At 45.3% G+C, this 24302-nt stretch overlaps 1 long non-coding RNA gene across 3 annotated transcripts; it reads right to left on the bottom strand.

Annotated features, from left to right (window-relative positions):
- LOC140487207 (uncharacterized) lies at window positions 1-24302 on the bottom strand. Of its 3 annotated transcripts, XR_011962752.1 has the most exons (4): window positions 23970-24302; window positions 15296-15404; window positions 14023-15193; window positions 1-4377 (listed from the first exon to the last, which is right to left on the bottom strand). It is a non-coding gene; the product is annotated as an uncharacterized lncRNA (long non-coding RNA). The 3 variants fall into 3 exon arrangements; XR_011962751.1 differs by lacking the exon at window positions 23970-24302 and having other exon boundaries at window positions 14023-14113; window positions 15296-17258; XR_011962750.1 differs by lacking the exon at window positions 23970-24302 and having other exon boundaries at window positions 15296-17258.

Here is a 24302-nt window from a genome sequence, read left to right on the forward strand (position 1 = left end):
TAAATTCACAAGTTTCTTTTTATTGAATTCAAATCCCCCCATCTGCTGCAGCAGGCTTTGAATCCAGGTCTCCAGAACACTATCTGGGGTTTTAGATTAACTGTCTCACGACAATATCGCTCGGCCAATACTTCCCCACGTCGCTGTCCATCTGCACAGAATGAACAGCGGTTTTCTGGTTCATCAGAACAGGTTAATCACACATCCGTTTGCTGACTGATTACAGGAGTTGGATGTTGATGGGCTATTGACACCCATCTCCGAACCATGTATTCTGGGGTTTGTTTCTGGGGATGATTGGAAGCATCATCGGTCTTGTTATCTTTTGGGGATAAAAACAGTTTCAATTAGCTTTCTGCTAAATGTATGGCAATCAATTCTATCTCACAACTCTCAGGCAGATTAGTTTGTTTTGAAGGGCTCTCCATCTCCCCAACCTCCTCCACCCTCACCTCCAACAATACAATAATCTCACAGAGTCTCTTTGTGACTATGAATGAGACAATCTGATCAGCTGCTTCTTTCCTAACTCCGATGTCAAGTTGGATCTTGAAATCCCCTTGCTGCAGTTGTGATCCTGCATCGTTGTACAGTGTTGCTCGTATTTCATGTCTTGGCCTATCAGTGTTCATGATACTGCATGTAGTATATAGGGCCAAGAGTGTAAGAGTTTAGCTCTTTCCTTCCAACAACAGCAGTAGAATGGTACTCTAGCAAAACTTACAGAATCACGCCCCCCAATTTTCCCCAACTTACCTCATACCATCGAACAGAGTATCAATCCTCATTCAACTGAGAGAATTCAGGAGGGCATGTCAGTAACAGCAGCATGAATACCTAAAAATGACGTGTTAACCTGATGAAGTTCCCAAAGTGGACTACTTGTGTGCCAAACAGCATAAGCAGCAAGTGATAGACAGAGTGAAGCAATCCAGGAAACAACAGAACAGATCTAAGATCTGCAGTCCAACCAAATCCAGTTGTGATTGAAGTCAGAGCACAGCTGGAGTTCTGAGGACAGTTCTCTGCAAGATATTAACCAACAAGAATGTCAGACTGGGTTAATTATCATAAACCTCAAGTCCGTTTGATATTCATATATTTACAATCAGTGTTCAATTCACCAAATGTAGCTGAAGGTAAAGATAATCTTCAAGTGATTGTAACAGTGGAGACATCTGAATACTTGATCAGCAACTTAAAGCCTGTTGTGTTTAGATAGTAATAATTTTAAGAGATTTTTAAAAAGTAAGGTGATTTGGGTGTAACGGAAGACGTTGATTGGTAGATAGCTGATAATCTTGTTTTAATCTGAAGTTAATTTAGGATTAATTAATAAATAAACACATGGTAGGGAATCCCAGCCCCATGGAGTGCACATCCAGTTCCATGTGGAAAAACCAGGACACTTCTTGTGAGAGCGACAACCACAAGAACACAGAGGTGACATGGGAAATGTTAGGAACACTTGTTTGACTGCAGTTAAAGTACTGCACTTCTGATCCCCTTATTCTAGGGTTGATGTGATCACACCAGAGAGGGTACAGAGGAGATTGATCAGAATGTTTCTACAATTGGAAAATTTCTACTCTGAGGAAAGGTTGGATAGATTGAGAATGATTTCCGAAGAGGATAACCTGAGATTTAATTGAAGTGATAAAATGCTGAGGAATCCAGATCGAGTGGATGGAATGAGCTATTCATTAACTGAGAGGTCAGAAACTGGAGGATTTAGATTGGAACTAATTCCTAGAAAGAAGGGGAGGGAAGAATTCATTTTACTCGGAGATGGTGGGGAGCAGGAACTCATTGATGGGGTGGCAGAGGCAGTAACCAGCATCACATTAGAATAAAAGGACATGGATGTAACTGAGACGCTGGAGCACACAGGGCTGTGGACTAAAGTCTGCAGAATGGGATCATTGTGATTTATTTAACATTTCTCCAGAATATTAAACTCAAGTCCAATTTGAGAATTTATGAACATCATCCGACCTGAATTCCAAATGTCAGAATAAATTTATCAGACATTTACAGCACAGATCGAGGCCACTTGGCCTATCCTGCATGTGTTGGCTGTAAGAGAATGACCCAGGCTTTACAGCGTTCTGTACTCACCAATAAGAGCAACAATTTCAGACTGCGTACTCTGCCCTCTATGTTGTTATAATCTGTTTTTTCAACGTATTTCTTTGACAGCTGCTCACCTTGTTTCCTGGTCTCTTTCCCAGCCCTAAATCCATTTCCCATGGTCTTGAGCGACTACCATTTCTGCAATGTAATCTCTCCTGCCTTCTCCCGTGTGACAGACTGTCTTTTTGTCCTTGTCTCACTCCCACCTTGCTCATAACCTGTTACATTGCTGATGGTTCCCAGACCTCTGTGACTTCAATGCGCCCCCGGGTCAGGGGCACGAGTTTTGAATTCTTTTCCTCATGAGATAATCGGAAATCTTTCTGGCTGCAGTTTCCCCCAGATTTTATTTTGAAAAAAAAAGAGGATTTGCGTCAGAGTCAAGTATTTGTGAGCCTTCATCCACAATCCTGAGCACTTAGACATAATATGTGACTCTCCCACAGATGTGCCAGTTTGATGGATTGGCCGTGCTAACATGGCCTGTAGTGTGTAGGTTAGGTGGGTTGGGTTAGCCATGCTAAATGTGGGGTTATGGAGGTAGGGTGGGACAGCAGGTCATTGCAGACTTGATGGACTGAATAGTCTCTTTGTGCGCCGAAGGGATTCTGTAATTCTAACTAGTTGTGATTGTTGTCACATTTTCCTAAGTCCAGGTTCATTCAACTCAGGTACACATGCTGCCTTTTGTGTTTCTGTGGGTGCCCGTAGTGTTAGGTAAGGGGTAAATGTAGGGGTATGGGTGGGTTGCGCTTCAGCGGGTCGGTGTGGACTTGTCCACAGTCTCCATGATTGTGCAGACTCAGTGGATCAGCCATGGGAAATGCAGTGTTACAAGGATAAGAGTGCTCCAGGTGGGATGCTCTTTGGATGGTTGGTGGGGTTTGATGGGCCAATGCTCTCCTGCCACACAGTTGGGATACTATTCTATGATTGAGGATAAAGGCTATTCTACGATTGAGGATAAAGCAGTGTGTCCTTGGAGAGGAGCATGTGGTATGTATCAATTCTCTCGATGCATTTAGATAGAGGTGGGCATCGCAGGGGATACAGTGCTTTATCTCCACTGCTGCCCCCTCACCCCGAGCTCTACTTTAATTTGGTCCCTTCTCACTCTGTCATTTGTGATGGTTTGCTTTACCCGTAATAGGCTTTGTTTTTAAATATTCAGTTGGTTACACGGGTGGTTTACTGCTGGTGATGACATGTTAACAAAACCCAAAATGGCGAAATGATGAACGTGGGAAGGTTGCTCAGCTTGTGTGATAACATGTCTAGGTAGGAGAAATGGGGGGAAGCAGAAGGCTTCACATCTCACAGAACAAGAACTGAAAAGCTGTTAAATCAAACCAAAGGTTCAGACAGGGAGGGAATATTTCCCTGGAGTTTGAGTAACTGGAATGAGATGGTGTCTGGGAATAGACAGAATTTTGTTTTACAGGGCGTTTGAAATTTTTAAAAACTGTTCGTCTCATTTCTTTTAGTTTTATTTATTGTGGAATAAATAGCTACAATATTTTAAAACCAAATACACAAACCTTGTGTTAAAGACAAGTGTTAAATAAAATCCATCAAACCATCCTTCACTGAAAACTGATGTGGAGATGCAATTTCCTGGAGAATCCCTGCCCTGCCCACGTCTTCCTACCCGGGCTCCATGGCTATATACATACCTGGGAGATAGCAGCAGGAGGCCATTCTGCCTTTCAATCCTGCTCCACCATTCAATGGGAAACAGCTGACCATCCAGCTCAGTCTCCTCTTCCTGCTGTGTTCCAATCCCCTTTCATGACTTTACCTTGAAGAACTATATCTAAGTCCTCCTTTGGCTTCACTGCCTTTTGTTCCAGTGGCATTGTTGCGTTACTGTGTGGGTGTAGGTAGGGGTAATGTGATGGTGCTGCCTCCTGGAGGATGCACTCAGCCTCCCCCTTCATCCTGCAGTAACATCAATTGGGTTTCAGCAACTAGAGATCGAACCCATTTCCAGGATATGGGCATCACTGTCTCAGCCAGCATTTAATCCCCATCTCTCGTTCCCCTTGAGAAGATGGTAGTGAGCTGCTGTCTTGAACCATTCACAGTCCATTTGGCGCAGAGAGACCGACAATGCTGGGAGGGAGAGTGTTGCAGGATTTTGGTTGAATGATTCTCCATCTTTGGTTCTTCAAATTCTGGGTAACTTTATCACGATCGGCAAATGATGTTGAGATTTCAGTCTGCAAATCTTCACTATCTAGCAACCTGTATAAAGGAGTATGTACAGATTAGAAATTCAGAGCAGACAATTTTAGTTTCTCTGGAATATCTTTTTCCCCTTTCTTCCCCCAAAGCTATAACCCTCCAGCCCACTTACTCTCTCCCACCATTCTGACTCTGCTGCCCCCTAATGTACACCCTCCACATTCTCATGGAGTTACTGAGAAACAGATCCATGCCACCACTTCCCGTCCCTGGTTAGACTCTGCACCCTTTCTGGGTTCACTTCCTTTCCCTTCAGTTGCTGCAAGTCAATGATGTAACAGCAGAATGAAACAGACGGAAACAGAAAGGGAGGTGGCAGATCCTGGACAGAAGAGGAACCTTCAGTCTGGGAGAATGGGTCAGATCCTTCTTTGTTTCTCATTGGTCGATTCCAGTGTTATGACAAGTTGGGAATGTAACTTGGTCCCATGTGGGTGTGGTGACACTTTGACCCTCTAACAGATCAATACTACAAGCAAATACATTCCTCCTCCAGACAATCACAGTGTGAAATACTTTCCACTAGTTACCCCAAAGCACATGCTCCAAAACCCGCCCACATTCTGAACTTGTGCAGTGCCAGGTTTCCCGACGTGTGGTCCCTGCCTCGGAATTTGGGAGTTGCAGTCCTCATGCAGCCACTGGAGCCCTATCTCTGGAACGTGAATGAAAAGTGTGGGATGGAGGATGTTGTGTATCGGATCCCCATTCAGACACATGTAAAATGTGGGCTGTCACTGGGATTTACTGAGACATCCGCTTAGACAACCTGATTTCTGACGTAAGGAACATAGATTCAGCCAATTGGGGCATAGGGAGGTTAATAAGGAGCAGGAGGTTTTAAGAAGAGTTGGTCAGTGGCTCGCGCTGCTGCCTCACAGCGTCAGGGACCTTAGGCGACTGAGTGGAGTTTACACATTCTCCCATGTTTATATGGTTTCGTGCAGTTCTCCAGTTTCCTCACACAGTCCAAAGATGTGTAGGTTAGATGGACTGCCCATGCTAAATTGCTGAGAGTGTCCATGCACGTGCCAGTTAGACAATTAGCCATGGGAAATGCAATGTTACAGGGAATGGGTGGGTCTGAATGGGATGCTCATCATAGGGTTGGTGTGGACTCGATGGGTGAATAAACTGTTTCTGCACTATAGGGACTCTATTCTATTCTCATGAGGAAGAATGTACTTATTGGGTGGCACGGTGGCACAGTGGTTAGCACTGCTGCCTCACAGCGCCAGAGACCCGGGATCAATTCCCGCCTCAGGCGACTGACTGTGTGGAGTTTGCACATTCTCCCCGTGTCTGTGTGGGTTTCCTCTGGGTGCTCCGGTTTCCTCCCACAGTCACAAAGATGTGCAGGTCAGGTGAATTGGCCATGCTAAATTGCCCGTAGTGTTAGGTAAGGGGTAGATGTAGGGGTACAGGTGGGTTGCGCTTCGGAGGTGCGGTGTGGACTTGTTGGGCCGAAGGGCCTGTTTCCACACTAAGTAATCTAATGTAATCTAATCTTAAACTCGATGTGTTGTGAATCTGTGGAATTCCCGTTTCAAAATGCGGTGGATGCCAGGACAATGAGCCAATTTAATGAAGAGATACAGATTAGATTAGATTACTTACAGTGTGGAGACAGGCCCTTTGGCCCAACAAGTCCACACCGACCCGCCGAAGCGCAACCCACCCATTCCCCTACATTTACCCCTTTTACCTAACACTACGGGCAATTTAGCACGGCCAATTCACCTGACCTTTTAATCTTTGGACTGTGGGAGGAAACCGGAGCACCCGGAGGAAACCCACGCAGACACGGGGAGAATGTGCAAACTCCACACAGTCAGTCACCTGAGTCGGGAATTGAACCCGGGTCTCTGGCGCTGTGAGGCAGCAGTGCTAACCACTGCTGTTGAATTTGCAATGAGATGAAGGGTGAGAGAGAGCAGGCAGGAAAATCCAGCTGAGACCGAGGGGAGCTCAATCATCACCGTGTTAAATGGTGGGACTGGTTCTCCAGTGCCCAGGGCTTATCTTCTTACGGTAATAACTGAAAAGCTGAATCCAAAAATCACCACTTTCACCAAAGGAGATTTTCGGAAAATGACAGTCAGGTGGATTAGCATTCCAATCTTAGATAGTGAGGAAGCGTGTAGGAGATAATGATTTTGCAATTTTAAACTGAGGGTAGACAGTGATTTATGGTTTTAGATTGTGTAGTACATTCACACCGTCCAGAATACTCTGCTGTGAATATCTATCCTGTACTTTATTACAAGCCAAGGTGCCTGACAATGAAAACCAAAACACCCAGGAAACATCGCCTCACCTTGTAATCTGATAAAAGAATTCTGGTAAGTCTGGTTGAACTTAGAATACAGATGGAAAGCTGGAAGATTAGATCCAATCCCAAGATCCTGTGCTTAAACAAAAGGAGACTACAATAGGAAGACGCAGGAGTTGGCTAATGTAGACTGGAAACAAAGACTTTAGGATGGGACAGTTGACGGACAGTGCAGAAATATCAAAGCAATTTTTTGAAGTGCTCAGCAAAATTATCTATCAGGGAAAAGGAAGGACTGTAGGAAAAGGAATAATCTGCCGTGGGTGGCTCAGGAAATAAGGGAGTCTATCAAACCGAAATAGAAAACATACAAATTGGCAAAGACCAAGGAGAAACTAGGAGATTAGAAAAACTTTAAAGATCAACAGAAAGCGAGATAGGATTGGGGGAGAAAAGTGATGAGTAGCTATCCCCAGGGCCAGAATAGCTGTTTACCCTGCTAGAGGGGAACCTATTGTGTGGGGAACATATGGCCTCTGTAATTGTTGAAGCGCTTAACTGTTACCATAGAGACAATCCTGATCAAGTTAAAAATCACAGCACACTCCAAAAGCTTGTACTTCCAAATAAACCTGTTGGACTATAACCTGGTGTTGTGTGGTTTTTAACTTTGTCCACCCCACCACCGGCTCCTCCGTATCAGAATCCTGATAGATCCCCCACTGAAACTGAAGCGCCTGTCAGATACTTGAGGGAGCCACGGGGGCGTGGGGGAGGGGTGAGTGGTTTAACCACAAAGTGCTGAAATGATCTAGACTTTCTAACTGCCGTTGCCATGGAGATAATACTGAGAGACATTCTCTATTCAAAGTCCCAAACCACTAAGGTATAAGAATGGGAGCGGTACATCGGACAGGTGGGGAGTTACCTGATGCTGCCTGGAGTTGTTTTGCATGTACACTACACAGGTAACTACCACGTCTCATCAATAAATACTCAAAAGAAGATGTCTCAAAATTCTGTGCCTGGTTATTCCTATCCAGCAGAGTTCAGGAATATGAGCACACAGCAGTCAGTCTTCACAATCTACGAAGAACATGCCAGTAATTGATAAGGAGACTGAGGAAGGTGAGGACCAAGATAATAACCATTATCGTGAAAGAGTTAGAGCTGGGCAAGCTAATGGAGCTAAAGGTACACAAGTCTCATTGCCCTGATGGAATACATCCCAGGATATCAACAGAGTTAGTGGGAGAAATAGCAAATACACTTAGTTATAAAATCCTACAGCAGAGACAGGCCATTTGGCCCATGCCGACCAGAATGTCCATCCACGCTAACCCCATTTCCCTGCACTTGGCCCATTTGCTTCAGACCCTTTCCTATCCATGTATTTCTCCAAATGTCTTTTACCTGTTGTCAGTGTACCCACCTCAACCACTTCCACTGGCAGCTCATTCCATATACATACCAAGCTCTGTGTAAAACAGTTGCCCGTCAGCTTCCCTTTTATTCTTTCTCCTCTAACCTTAAACTGATCCAATCAAGCCGTCCAATCCTTGAGTTCCTGGGAATAAGACTGAGAGCATTCACCTTATCCAGGCCTCTCATGGTCTTACACACTTCTAGAAAACAACCCCCTCAGTTTCCTCTGCTCTAAACATGTCCAACCTCTCCGTATAACTCAGACCCCTGAGCCCTGACAACATCCTTGTAAATTGTTCTGCACTTTTTACAGTTTAAAAACTGAAACCTACATTACATTCATCATATGTCCAGTGTTTCCCCACGGCGCTGGAACCGACGTGACAATGCCAATGGATTACAATCCATGATCGAGAATGAACTCCTTTACAACAATCCCGTTTTCATAGTGTTTCCCATGGTGCAGGTATCCTTGTGTCTTTCTGGTTGTATGGTTACTTAAAGACTTGTCCTTCTACAAAGCAAAGTTGTGGCTTAATTGTTCCTGGGAAGTGTGCCATGATTTTCCAGACTTTCAAAAACAAATGAAACCTCTCTTCACACTCACCATGCTGACATGGACTTGGCTGTGTCTCAGTACTTTTGCAGTCACATCGAGATTTGAAATATTCGCCCACGGACAGAATGCACACCTTTCCTTCCAGATGAAAAGGCCAATGATATTCAGATCGGCACGGATCAAGTAACTATCAGATCTCAACATGAAGTTCAATTTGTATTTCTCATCCGCAAACCCACCCTTTCAGTACAATTCAACAGAGCACACAAGTTACCACTGTTAATACAGGATGGAATGTCATAAGACAATTGTAGTATTAAACTGTAGTTTCCTTGTTCCCCCAAAGCTTTAAACCTCAGTCTCACAATTTCTCTCTTCTGTGAACTGAAATCCAAACCAATCCCCCCACTCCTTTCCTCCATACCCAGTTGTCACACACACTCTCTTCGAATTCAGTTTCCTAGCTCCTGATGAGAACCATCCTGCATACACTGCTTCCTGCACACTCTGGCCAAGACCCATCTGACTATACATCTTTAAGGCAGACAGAGGGGTTTAGGGAAGATATTCCAAAGGTTTGTGTCCTCGGTAGCTCCAATCGTGGAGTGATATAAGTTGGCAACAGCTTACAATGGAGACAGTTAGTGGCTCACCATAAGTTAACAACCTCATGTCATAGCCCCCTACCCCACACACCAGTCCTTGTTCTCACAGCCTGCCATTACACACTACCTATGGTTAGCCACTAACAGTCTCCATTAACAGCTAATGACCCTCCCCCGGCCAGATCGTTATCCACTCCTTTACCCAACCGTTCTTCTCACTCTATCCCCACCTATCCTTTACTCCTTTTATCTTCCCCCCCACACTAACTTCTGCACATAAACTGACCTTTTTTGCTCAGTAATATCTGTTCTGTGGAAGGGACACTGAGTCTGAAACTTTAACACTGATTTCTCTTCACAGATACTGCCAGACCTGCTGAGCTTTTCCAGAACCTCCTGGTTGTTGTTTCTGATTTGCATCTTCTGCAGTTCTTTTGGTTCTAATTTACCGGGAGTTTGTAATTCAGGTCCAACAGCCTCTGTCCCAGTCTCTGCTGTCTCTCCCAACCCCAAACAGAGACACGGCACCTGCACAGCTCATGGACAGGTGTTGTCTTGGTGGCCACACCCCTCATTCAATCCCATTGGCTGCAGGACCACACAGACTCTCCTCCCATTGGTCTGGAGCTGCCGTCAATCAGCCGGGCCCCATTGTGATGAGAGTGGAGGGCTAATCCCTCTCTCTGCCCAGGGATGAGCTTCACCATTCACAGTCAATGGGGCAGTATCACAGAGCACAGGGCCTGGGGGCTATTCAGCCCATTGGGGCTGTACTCTCTCCCTCTGGAGATGCTGCAAACCTGTCCCAAGTCCCCTCCCATATGCCCATAGCCCCCCAAATCTTTCCTTAAAAAGTAAAATTCTAAGTCTTTTTCAGAATACCTGCTGAATCTGTGTTGTTCAGACTGTTCCAGATGCTCAGAAGTTACTGAATAAAATAGTGTTCACATTTTCACCTTGTATTATTTGCCAATTACTTGAAAGTAGTTACTAAAAATTGTGACAGTGTGAATAATTCCTCTCTGTCTCTACAAATTCAAGACCTTGGAACCAAATCTGCACCAGGTCAAAATCACTGCTTCACCTTCTCAGCTCCAAGGACAATTATCTGTGCTGCAGCTTGCTCTCCACAAAAGAGAGGAATGCATCTTAATTTATTAAGATCAAAGAAACAGACCTTCGGTCCAACTCGCCCGTGCCAACGAGGAATCCTAAACTAATGGATTCCCATTTACCAGCTATTGGCCTGCATCCATCAAAACCCTTCCTATTCAGGTACCCAATTGGAAGCCTTTTAAATGTTGTGATTTTTCAGCCTCCACTACTTCATCTGGTAGCCCCTCCCATGCACACACCACACTCAGCTTGAAAACATTGCCATTTAGATCCCTTTTAAATGATTCCCCTCTCAACTTAAACCCATGTGCTCTAGTTTTGGACCCACCTAACCTGAGGAAATAGGACCCCGGCTGCTCACCTTATTCACACCCCTCGTGATTTTATAAATCTCCATGAAGTCACCTCTCAGTCTTTGACTCTCCAGAGAAAATAGTCCCAGCCTATTCAGCCTCTCCCTGTAGCCCAAATCCTCCAATCCTGGCAACGTTTTTGTAAATCTTGTCCAAACCTTTTCAAGTTTCACAACATCCTTCCCAGAACAGAGTAATTCAAACTGAAAACAGAATTCCAGAAGTGGCTAAATCAATATCCTGTCCAGCCACAATATGGCATCCCAGCTTCTGTATTCAATGCATTGACCAATAACGGAGAGTACTAATGGAGTCCCATTTGCTAGCGGTTCACCCTTATCCCTCTAAATCCTCCCTCTTTATGTGCCCAATCAGATGCCTTTTAAATGCTGCAATTGTACTAGCCTCCACCCCTTCCTCTGGCAGTTCATTCCATACATGCAATGCCCTCAACATGAATAAGATGCCCCTTAGATCCCTTTTAAATCTTTTCCCTCTCACCTTAAGCCTGTACCCTCTAGTTCGGGACCCACCGAACTTGGGAAAAAGTCCCTGACTGCTCACCTTATCCATGTATTTACGAACGAGAGGGACCGTATTGTTGAAGAGGAGAGTGTGAAACGGACTGATAAGCTAGAAGAGATACCTGTTAGGAAGGAAGATGTGTTGGACATTTTGAACAACTTGAGGATAGACAAGTCCCCCGGGCCTGACGGGATATATCCAAGGATTATGTGGGAAGCAAGAGAGGAAATTGCAGTACCGTTGGCAATGATCTTCTCGTCTTCACTGGCAACTGGGGTGGTACCAGGGGACTGGAGAATAGCGAATGTTGTGCCCCTGTTCAAAAAAGGGAATAGGGATAACCCCGGGAATTACAGGCCAGTTAGTCTTACTTCTGTGGTAGGCAAAGTAATGGAAAGGGTACTGAGGGATAGGATTTACGAGTATCTGGAAAGACACTGCTTGATTAGGGACAGCCAGCACGGATTTGTGAAGGGGAGGTCTTGCCTTACAAGCCTTATTGAATTCTTCGAGGAGGTGACCAAGCATGTGGATGAGGGTAGAGCAGTGGATGTAGTGTACATGGATTTTAGTAAGGCATTTGATAAGGTTCCCCATGGTAGGCTTATGCGGAAAGTCAGGAGGCATGGGATAGAGGGAAATTTGGCCAATTGGATAGAAAACTGGCTAACCGGTCGAAGTCAGAGAGTGGTGGTAGATGGTAAATATTCAGCATGGAGTCCAGTTACAAGTGGAGTTCCGCAGGGATCAGTTCTGGGTCCTCTGCTGTTTGTAATTTTTATTAATGACTTAGAGGAGGGAGTCGAAGGGTGGGTCAGTAAATTTGCAGATGATACAAAGATAGGTGGAGTTGTGGACAGTGAGGAGGGCTGTTGTCGGCTGCAGAGGGACTTAGATATGATGCAGAGCTGGGCTGAGGAGTGGCAGATGGAGTTCAACCCTGCCAAGTGTGAGGTTGTCCATTTTGGAAGAACAAATAAGAATGCGGAATACAGGGTTAATGGTAGGGTTCTTGGTCAGGGGGAGGAACAGAGGGATCTTGGGGTCTATGTACATAGATCTTTGAAGTTTGCCACTCAGGTGGATAGAGTTTGTAAGAAGGCCTATGGAGTATTATCGTTCATTAGCAGAGGGATTGAATTCAAGAGTCGTGAGGTGATGTTGCAGCTGTACAGGACTTTGGTTAGGCCACATTTGGAGTACTGTGTGCAGTTCTGGTCGCCTCACTTTAGGAAAGATGTGGAAGCTTTGGAGAGGGTGCAGAGAAGATTTACCAGGATGTTGCCTGGAATGGAGAGTAGGTCGTACGAGGATAGGTTGAGAGTTCTCAGCCTTTTCTCGTTGGAACGGCGAAGGATGAGGGATGACTTGATAGAGGTTTATAAGATGATCAGAGGAATAGATAGAGTAGACAGTCAGAAACTTTTTCCCCGGGTACAACAGAGTGTTACAAGGGGACATAAATTTAAGGTGAAGGGTGGAAGGTATAGGGGAGATGTCAGGGGTGGGTTCTTTACCCAGAGAGTGGTGGGGGCATGGAATGCGCTGCCCGAGGGAGTGATAGAGTCAGATTCATTGGCGACCTTTAAGCGGCATTTGGATAGGTACATGGATGGGTGCTTAATCTAGGATAGAAGTTCGGCACAACATCGTGGGCCGAAGGGCCTGTTCTGTGCTGTATTGTTCTATGTTCTATGTTCTATGCCCTTCATGATTTTATAAGATCACCTCTCAGACTCCAACTCTCCAGGGAAAATAGTCCCAGCCTATTCAGCCTTGCCCAATAAGCTCAAACTGTCCAACCCTTGCAAAATCCTTTCAAATGTTTTCTGAACCCTTTCAAGTTTCTTAACGTTATTCCAAGAACAGGGAGATTGGAACTGAAAACAGAATTCCAGAAGAGCTGTAATCAGTGCCCTGTCCAGCCACAATATGACATCACAACAGCTGCATTCAATGCATTGACCAATAACGGGGAGTGTACCAAATGCTGCATTCACTCCCCCGCCTACCTGTGACTCTACTTTAAAGGAACTATGAACCTGCACTCCAAGGTTCCTTTGTTCAGCAATGTTCCCCAGGACTTTACCATTAAGTGTATAAGTCCTGCCCTGATTTGCCTTGACAAAATACAACAGCTGACATTTATCTAAATTGAACTCCGTCTGCCATTCCTTGCTCCAATGGCTCATCTGATCAAGATCCTGTTGTATTCTGAACTAAACTTCTTCATTCTACACATTCAATTTTGGTGTGTTCTGTAAACCTACTGACCATATCTCATATATTCACATCCTAGTCATTTATTTAAGGGCCCAATATCCATCCTTGCAGCACATTGCTGCTCACAGGCCTCCAGTCCGCAAAGTAACCCTCCATCATCCTCTGTCTCCGACCTTCAAGGCAGTTTTGTTATGGCTTGCTCTCCCTGCATTCCCTGTTATCTAACCCTGCGAAGCAGCCTGCTTTGTGGAACCTTGTTGGATGTCCATATAAACAACATTCACCACCTGGCTGAATCAATTTTCTTTGTCACTTCAAAACACTCAAGTTAGTAAGATACAATTGTGCATGTACAAAGCCACATTGATTCTCCCTGATCATTCCTTACTTTTCCAAACAGATGGATATCCCGTCCATCAGAATCCCTTCCAACAACTTGCCTGCCACTGACTTCAGGCTCACTGTTTTCTTGTTCCATCTCTCCTTACCACCTTTTAAAAATAATGGCACCTCACCTGTCGCTATCAACGATACAAATACCTCAGGAGAGGCCCAACAATCACTTACCTAGATTTCCAGAAAGTTCCAGGATACACCTGATCAGGTTCCAGGGCTTTATCCACCTTGATGCGATTTAAGACATCCAGTCCCACCTCCTCTGTAACATGGACACTTTTCAAGTTATCACTGTTTATTTCTCCAAACTCTCGAGCTTCCATATACTTCTCCAGTAAAAATGACGTGAAATATTTACATACCTTTCGCACCCCCTGTGGTTCCATAGACAGCCTTGTTGACCTTTAAGGGGTCCTATTCTCTGGTCCAGATAATCTTTTGTCTGTGATATATTTGTTTAATCTCTTTGGATCCTATTCCAGGACATCCCAGAAAAGCCTACTTCAAGGACCGTAATTTTCCTCTGACTTGATCAACAATGCCCTCCAACACATACCCTCCACTTCCCTCACCTCCGCCTTTACCCCACTCCTCCAGCCACAATAAAGAATATAACCCTGCGGTCTTCACCTTCCACCCCACTAATCTCCAGATACAGCACATTAACCGCTGTTATTTCTGCTACCTAACGTCAGACCACACCTCCAGAGACATATTTCTCTCCCCACCTCTATCTGTGTTCCACAGACACCATTCCTTCTGCGCCTTCCTTGTTCGGTCCACACCCTCCCACCAACCCACACTCCATACCCTTGACCCTCCCTTGCCGCCACGGGAGATTTAAAACATGTGGCCACACCTCCCTCTGACCTCTGTCCAAAACCCCAAAAGGATCTTTTCACATCAGGCAGAGATTTGCCTGCACATCCCAAAACCTCATGTACTGCATCTAGACACTATGGGAAATTTAACGTGGATCATCCAACTAACCTACACATCTTTGGACTGTGGGAGCAAACTGGAACACCCGAAGGAAACCCTTACAGATACAGGGGAGAATGTGCCAACTCCAACACAGACAGTCGCCCGAGACTGGAATCAAACCCAGGTCCCTGGTGCTGAGGAAGCAGTGCTAACCACTGAGCCACAATACTGTGGGATCTTTGGTGCTGATGCGCTGCCCCACTGATACCTCAGTCACTCACCCTGCCTCATTTCCTAAGAGGCAGTGATGACAGTGAAATTATCGCTAGATAGTTAATCCAGAGACCCAGATAACGTTCTGGGGACCCGGGTTTGTATCCCATCACGGCAGATTTTGGAACGTGAATTCAATAAATATCTGGAAAAAAAATCTAGTGACGACAAGGAATCCATTGTCAATTGTTGGAAAAACCAATGTGGTTCACTCACGACCTTTAGGGAAGGAAAATACCATCCTTACCTGGTCTGGTCTGCATGGAACTCCAGACCTATAGCAATGTGGTTGACTCTTAACTGCCCTCTGGGTAAACACATCAATAAATGCTGGCCGAGCCAGTGACAGCCTCATCCTGTGAATGAATAAAGAAAACAGGTCAGGTTTTGTTCCTTCTCCAATAGGTACATCCTACAAACTGAATCAGAAATGTTCTCGTACACACTGAACAAATACCTTTCCATCCAAGCCCGTAACACTACAGCACTCCGAGGCCATGTTGGTAAAGTTAAAACCACTTATCATTGCATCCATATTATTCTTACATATAACTGAGGTCTCCTGGTAAAATTGTCTCAATTCCCCGCTGACTATTGGGAGAGAATCTATAATACAATGCCAGTAAGATGGTCATCCCTTTCTTATTTCTCAGTACCAAGCAAATAACTTGCCTGGAGGTACTCCCAGGAATATCCTCCCGAAGCTCAGCCATAATGTTATCCCTAATCAAAAACACCTCTCTTCCTGCTCTGTTGGCCCCTTTTTATCCTTGCTATAGCATCTATAACCTGGAACATTAAACTGTTAATCCTATCCATCCCTGAGTGATGCCTCTGTAATTGCTGTAATATCCCAGTGCCATCTTCAAAACCATACCCTGAGCCCACCTGCCTGACCTGTCAGGTCTCTTGCAATGAAATAAATGTAGTGCAACTGCTCCGTCGCACCTCATTCTGTGACTTGCTCTTGCCTGCCTTGACAGTCTGACCTGTGAACAGTACCAGCCTCAGACTCACCTCTTTTCTCACTATCTCTTTAGGATTACCCCAACTCCCTCACAGGTTCAATGCCTCCCGAGTGGCACGAGCAAATCTCCCTGCTCTTCAGGACCCCATGTTTTCCCCTTCCTATGCCATTGGTACCTATGTACAATGACCTCCCACTGGTTATTTTCCCTTTAGAGAATATTCTCCTCTCTCTGTGAGACATCCTTGACACTGGCACCAGGGCAGCACCACCCCATTCTGATGTCTCACTGTCAGCTGCAGAAACAGCAGACTGTGCCTCTGACTAGAGAGTCCCCTATCACCATCGATCGTGTGGAACTGGATATACCTCACATTATGTTAGAAGCCAGTCTCAGTCACAGTAACTGGACTGTCAGTGCTACATTCCCCTGAAAGTCTATTACCACCTACATTTTCCAAAACAGTATACTTGTCTGAGATGGGGATAGCCACAGGAGACTCCTGCAGTACCGACCTACCCCTCCTAGCCTTCCTGGCGGTTACCCATCTACCTGACTGTATCTGCAGTATCCTGCATTCCTGAGACTGCCACCTATCACACCCCCCGGCTCCTGTCAATTCCTCACTGCCTTTAATCACTCCTCCACCAATCCACGCGTTCCAATAGGATTTACAATCACACTTCCTGCAGACAATCATCAGGATCATTGAAACACCCCCTAATCTCCCACATCCGACAGGAACAGCACACCACTCTACAACAGGCCATCTCTCCGCCTTCACAATCTACAGACCAAGACAAAGGCACAGTCTTACTGCTCGAAAAATACTGCCCGTGAATAAATTAATGCTTACGGTTCATATCTTAAACATTTAATCAAGAGACCCTAAGACATTAAAAAGAAATCCTCACCTTACTCACTATTGTAGATTTAATAAAATAAAACCAACTAAGATTGATATTTGAAGAGACTGAAACTCACTGAGCTGATCCCAGGCTCTGAGTACTTCCAAGGGTGTGGTGTCTCTGAGGGCAGCTGTGAAATGTCACTGTTTCTCTTCTCTGCCCACTCCATTTCCAGAGAGATTTATAACTTCACTGCCAGTCAGCTCAGGGAGGTCACTGCTTGGTTTTATTCACTGGGGGTTGCCTTTGCTGCCCAGACCAATATTTATTGGCCACCTTTACTTGTCTTGGAGAAAGTGGTGGTTAACCGCTTCCCTGAAATGCTGCAGTCCATGTACACCACAGTGATGTTTGGACAACAATCCCCCTCTGGCCCCACAACCCTCCCTGTCTCTGTAATCCCCCTCCGGCTTCAGAAATTACATGGCCGTGGCTTAAGATTTTTAGTTAGATTCATTTTTGTTTAATAAACCCCCCCCAAAAAAGTGAAATATTTCACCCCCAAACAAATTTCTGTTGATTGACCTTTTGGAGAGGCTGACACATGGACGCTGCAGTATTTTATCTCACATTGTACATGTAGAATGAAGGAACTTTCTTTTAAACATTGCTAAAAAGGGAGGCAATGGCTTAATGATAATCCTGCCAGATGAGTGACATGTGCAATGCTCCGAGGATTAGGGTTGGAATTCCAACATGGCTGATGGCAGCATCGGAATTCAATACAATCTAGAACGAAAAGGCGAATGATGACCATGAAACTATTGTTGATTGTTAGTAACCCATCTGGTTCACTAATGTCCTGTTGGGAAGGAAACGGTCATCATCAGCTGGTCTGGCCTACACGTGACTCCAGACCCACAGCAATGTGGTTAACTCTCAACTGCCCTCAGGAAAAGTACTTTAAAAACTGTTAACAAATACTCCACAGGTATCACTTAAAAACTGACTGTTCCCATTGGGACCATGTGAATTTCTGAACGGCCTGAACTAAAACGGAGTACCAGCTTCACCTTCTCCCTGTCTCACCTCACTCTGTTTACACCCAACTCCAGAACACTCTCATTGAGCCAAGCAGCCCTCACAGTGCAGCCCTGTCATTTTCATTGTCTGCTCATACCTACACTGCCCTCAGCCTCCTGTCCTGTTCCAATGCATCTCAATGGGAGCTCAGGGATAGCACCTCATCTTTCAATTCAGCCCTTTGTAACCCCAGAGTCAACATGGACCTCAGCAGTTTCTGAATGAACAGACAGTTGTCAGAAGCTGGAACATTCCACCTGAAATGTTGCTGGACTTTGAGTCCAAAAGGACTTTTAATGGGAAATTTGCAGGTATTTGAAAATATGAAGTTTCCAGGTTAACATCATGAAGTGGGTAATTGGGTCTAAATCTGAGAGTTCTTACAAAGAGACGAGGTGTAATTTGGATAAATCTGTGCCCCCTCTCAGGCCAATATCTCCTTCCTCAGCTGCAGGGCCCAGAACAGAGCACATACCCAAAGGGTGATCCAAACACGAATTTGTACATCTTTCTGCTTGACAAAAATATTGGAGATATTATCCCACAAACAGAACAGACAAACCTTTCTCCTTCCACAATTAAAAGCAAATGATATTCAGATCCTGATGACTCCATTGACTATAAAAACTTGCTTTTGAGATCTCAGCCTCAATTATTCTGATTTAATATCCAATGAAATGAATTCACAAAACAAAACTCACAGTCAGTGCAGGAAGAATATAAAGACATACTTTTTTCTTGGTATGTGCTTGATGTGTAAATGCCTCTCTTCAAGTTGCACGTCCCCCCTCCCCTCACCCCTCACGCCCCCTCCCCTCACCCCCCCCAATCTTAGGAAGGGGACATGCACTTACGCCTCACTGTACCTTGCCCCTAATAAAGATGGCGGCCATATCCCAGGACCTATCACAGCCTGAGGGCCGCAGCCATTTTCCCATCTGCTGTAAACGCGGGACCCAGAGTTTCTAATTCAGACTTATGAACCGCACAGAGTGTAGTTGAAACTTCCCAGTCTAAAGTGACTCATTATCTCCCTGTCTCCGAGACCACTCTCCCCTTCCCTGTTTGCATCTCCCACATTCACCAATGGCCGTGTCACGTGGCACTGCATCGGCTGAGTTACTGGTGACGTGTCATCCCACTGGCCACGCCCCTCATTCACTCCCATTGCTTGGATGACCAGCTGGTTCCACCTGGTCCACCAGTCCCAACACCTTTTCCTATTGGTCTGAAGCTGCCATCAATCAGCTGGACCCCATTGTGAGGTCAGTGGTGGGATCCTCCCCCTCTCTGAATCAAACCTGGAAGGTGTATGGATGGTGTCAATCAGGAACAACAAGCAGAAGGTGCTGGGAAAGCTCAGCAGGTCTGGCAGCATCTGGGAACAGAAATCTGTCAAGTGGCCTTTCCTCAGAACCAATGGGAGCTTGGAAAATTAGAATCCTGACAGCATGGAAGCAGGCCACGAGCCCAAAAAGTACACAGCGTGCCTCCGAAGGGTATCCCACCCAGACCCATTCCCCTACCCTATTACTGTATATTTCTCCTGACTAATGCACCTAACCTACACATCCCTGAACATTATGGGAAATTAGCTTGGCCAACTCAACTAATCTGCAGATCTTTGTACTGCAGGAGATAGGGGTTAAAGAGTAAATAATAGGCAGGGACAGGACCCAAAGAGAGACCAGAACATTTGGAAAGACAAAGGAGTGGATTATGATCTGGCTGAGGGGGTGCATAGCTGTTAATGGAGGGGACAGGAACCTGTGTCTGGCAGCATCTCAGTGGAGGCGGCGGAAATGGCGACTGATGATCTACGTTCTGCTGCAAAAACAGACCGAGTTTCCAGCTGCCTTCCACTTTAACACACGAGTTTGTTCCCTGACCAACATCTCTGCCTCATGCTTACTGCAGTGTTCCAGTGAAGTCAGAACATACCAAGTGGTCACGTATTTCAAGGACTGCAATTTCCCCTCCCATGTGGTCAATACCATCCAAAGTATCTCCTCCACTTCCTGCACCTCTGCCTTTGATACCCACACCTCCAACTGCAACAAGGATAGAACCCCCCACCAAGTCCTTACCTTCCATCCAGATTAAACATATCATTCCTCTGTCATTTCCACCAGCTACAATCAGACCGCATCACCAGATTCTTAAGGGGTTTGACAGAATAAATACTGATGTGTCTGTGGGTAAATACTGAGAGGGGAGTCTGAAACCAGATTCTGAGTCAGTCACAGAATCAAGGGTTCTGCTTTGGATTCGTCAAGTTTAAGGCAACACAGACATGGGTAAGGGGTTTCAGTAGCAATGGAGCTGGGGTGAAGAGGAGATAAACAACGGTTTGGAAATTGGAATTCCTGGTGTTTGGGATTGTGTAGATGTCTAATCAGAAGGTCAGCTTCGTGTCAGACATAAGAGCAGTATTGTGAAGAGTCTAGTTCTGCTGCATAGTTCCCAGTGAGAGGGAGAGGCTCAGCAGTTAGGGAAAGGAATTTGTAAGGCAACGGGTTTAACCACTAAAAAGGTTTCATTGGAGGAAACTGCTACTAATTGAGTAGTGGGAATGTGGTAAGCAGTTTGATAACTGAGTAACAGTGGAGTAATGGAGAGGGATGATGGGGAGGGAGAGCTGGGCATCATCAGTGTACATGTGAAACCCAACATGGTGCTTTTGCACAATGTCACCTCCTGGCAGTATGTAGGTGAGATACAGGAGGGGCCAAGAACACCAAATGCAAGGAATTCAGAAAGGAAAAGGAGAGTGGCGATGGAGCAGGATTTTCCAACAACCGTGAGGTCAAATGTCAGTTTTTCACAGAATGGGAGAGAAGGACCATAACCAGAAAAGACAGAACAAGAACAATGTCTGTGAGTCGGTGAGGGGGACTGATGAGGAGGAGGAGAAAGGAGAGTTGGAAAGTCTATGGTTTAGTGAGATTAGGGTAAAGGGTCAAGGTGAGCTCTGATAAGGCTTGACATGAGATGAGATTGGAGAAAGATGTAGGTTTGGACAAAAGCTGGGAACACCATGTGAGGCAGTTTGACTCGGTGGGTGGGTGGGTGGGTGGGAGGGAGGGAGGGAGGGAGGGAGCATATCGGATTATCTCAGTCTTCGTGACAGAGAAACTCCATGTGCTCCAAACTCTTCTTGTTGGAGAGAAGGATGGAGGAGACAGGATGATGGACAGTGTTTCACAAAGAAACAAAACCTGGGTAAGTGATATTTAAAGCGAGTGAACAAACAAAAAATGTATTTAACTTTTATCCAAAATATTAAAACAAACGACTGAAGTCCTGGTTCGAATCCCATCTTGGCAGATTGTGGACTCTGAATTCAAGAAAAAATAACTGGAATTAGGAATCTCCTGATCTCCATGGAATCATTGTCAATGGCGGAAAAAAACCTTGCCAACCTGACAGTGACCCAGCCAGCTACTCACTGTTGTAATCACTGCAAAGTCTCAGAAAAATGAATGAAACTGGATGGACCACTTGGCATCTAAGAAGGCACCATTTAATACAACCACTGAATCAGCCCTCTCAATGGTGCAATGTCCTCCAGACGAACATCTGGATTTTGGTGCCAAAATGTGCCGAGCTGTCTCACCGACCAATCAAGGAACAGCCTGACATACTCATACTCATGAAATCAACCCTTACAGACAATGACCAGACACCATTATCACCATCCCAAGATATTAAGATTGTGGTGATGGAAAAGCGCAACAGGTCAGGCAACAACAATTCTCCTTCTCCTCGGATGCTTCGAGCCTAAGCCCTTCATCACCCTGACCTGCTGTGCTTTTCCAGCACCAGCATCTTGACTCTGATCTCCAACATCTGCAGTCTTCACTTTCTCCTGAAATCTCTGGATATGTCCTGTCCCACCAGCAGGACAGACCAGGCAGAGGTCGTGGCACAGACAGGGAGAATTTGCCCTTGCAGTACTCAGCATTGACTCTGGACACCAGGAAATCTCATGGCTCCTGCTGATTACCACGTACTGTCCTCCCTTGGCTGATGGATCAGTTCTCCTTCATGTTGAACAACATTTGAAGAAAGCACTGAGGAAGTAAAATGGTGTCAAACGTACTCTGGGTACAGGATTTCAATTTCCACAATCGAGACTAGCTCTGCAACAGAATTACTGACTGAGCTGGCCAGGTCCTGAAGGATATACCTGCTCAACTGAGTCTGCAGCGGGTGGTGAGCGAACCAAGAGGGAAAAACATACTTGATCTCATTGTTATAAATTGACCAGCTTCTGACACATCTGTCCATGACAGTATCGGTAAGAGCGACATTCACACATTCCTTTTGGAGACACAAGTCTTGGCTTAAAGTTGAGAAAAACCTCCATTGTGTTGAGTGGCACTATCACCGTTCCAAATGTGACAGACTTTGAAGAGATGTAGGATCTCAAACTGGGTATCTCTGAGGCACTGTGGGACATCAACAGCAGCAGAACTGTACTCCAGCACAATCTGTAATCTCATGGGTTTGTAAATCCTGCTCTCACCCGTCACAATGGACAGGAAAGGAGGGCATGCCATGGGCAGCACCAGGCAGACCTAAAAATGAAGTGCCAACCTGGTGAAGTTACCAAACAGGACCATCTGCATTTCAAACAGCATCAGCAGCAAGCAACAGAGCGAAGTGATCCTACATCCAATTGAACAGATCGGAGCTCTGCAGTTCTGTCACACCCAGTTGTGAACGATGATGGACAATTAAACAACTCACTGGAGGAAGCATCACAGATATCCCCACCCTTACCGATGGAGGGGCCTCAGACACCCATGCACTAGATAAGATGACAGCATTTGCAGCAATCTTCAGCCAGAAGTGCAAAGTGGAATGATCCATCTCAGCCTTCTCCAGTGGTTTCCAACATCACAGGTGTGAGTTTAAGCCAGTTCGGTTGAGTTTGAATAACATCAAGAAATGGTTAAGTAGTGCAAAGGCTACGGGCCCTGCCAACATTCTGGCAATAACACTGATAGCTTGTGCTCCAGAACTTGCCACCCACCAAGTCACGTACCGCTCCTGCACTGGCATCTACCGACAATGTGGAACATTGCCCAGGGATGTTGAACACAAAAACACAGGGCAGTCCAACCCAGGCAATTTCCCTCTATCAGTCCACACTCGATCAGCAGTAAAGTGATGGAAGTAGTCATCAATAGGGCTATCAAGCAGTAACTGCTCAGCAACAGCCAGCTGAGTGACACTCATTTTAGGCTCCACCAGGGCCTCCCAGCTCCCGATTGTGTTACCGCCCTGATTCACAACCTGACAACTAATTGAATCCCAGAGCCCAGTCCCACTCCAAGACCACTAATTCTAGTTGATTCCACCCTTGTCTCAGGTTATGCACTTTCATCCACCTTGTGTTATCTCCAGACTTCATTATCCAAACATACTCTTGGCCAGCTTCCCACATTCAATCTCCCTGTAATCTTAAGAAAAACTAAATCTCTGCTGCCCAAGTACTCCCTCGTAACAAAAATTGTGGATCCATCAAAAGGGTCCGATTCATAATCAACAACATACAACCACAGAGATGTACAGCATGGAAACAGACCCTTCAATCCAACCCGTCCATGCTGACCAGATATTCCAACCCAATCTCGTCTCACCTGCCAGCATCCAGCCCACATCCCTCAATTTAAAATTCTCACCCTTGATTTAATTCCTGATTGTGATCATCCCTAGCTCGCTGCATCACATAACCTTTGAGACCTCGACAACCAATTCTGTTCAAGACTCCCAATGACCTGTTAATTCATTACTTCACTTGTGTGGCTGCTTTTACAATTGCCAAAGCAACAAGGTCTGAAATTTGCAGCTAAAACCCCTCAGGTCTGCTTTCCTCCTTTAAGACATTCCTCAAAACCTGCTTATTTGACAATGCTTTTGGTCACCTGACCTAATATCACCATCTCTGGCCTAATGTTTAAAATTCTCAATAATATTTTTGTGGAATTATAAGCATGATAATAAAAATACAAACTGTTGTTGATTTGGACATTATCTTCAGATCTTTCCTGTTGCTGTAATGAATACTCTGTAATGTCTCTTATCCAACCACATTGTGGGAGCACCTTCACCACATAAACTGCAGCTGTACAAGAAAGTCAAACATCACCCTCTCCACAGGCAACAGGGCTTTGGCATTAATCACTGGTATCTGTGGAAGGAGAAATACAGTTGATGTTTCAAGGAGTGCAAAATGGATTACAGGGAATGAAAACAGTGCAGAATGAGATAGTCAGAAATGGAAGGAAGATACACTTGCTTATTGGAAAAAGGAATTCTTGACTGTTAAAGATTTTCCAGAAAATAT

This window comes from Chiloscyllium punctatum, chromosome 16 (assembly GCF_047496795.1).
Source record: "Chiloscyllium punctatum isolate Juve2018m chromosome 16, sChiPun1.3, whole genome shotgun sequence".
NCBI classification, from domain to species: domain Eukaryota; kingdom Metazoa; phylum Chordata; class Chondrichthyes; order Orectolobiformes; family Hemiscylliidae; genus Chiloscyllium; species Chiloscyllium punctatum.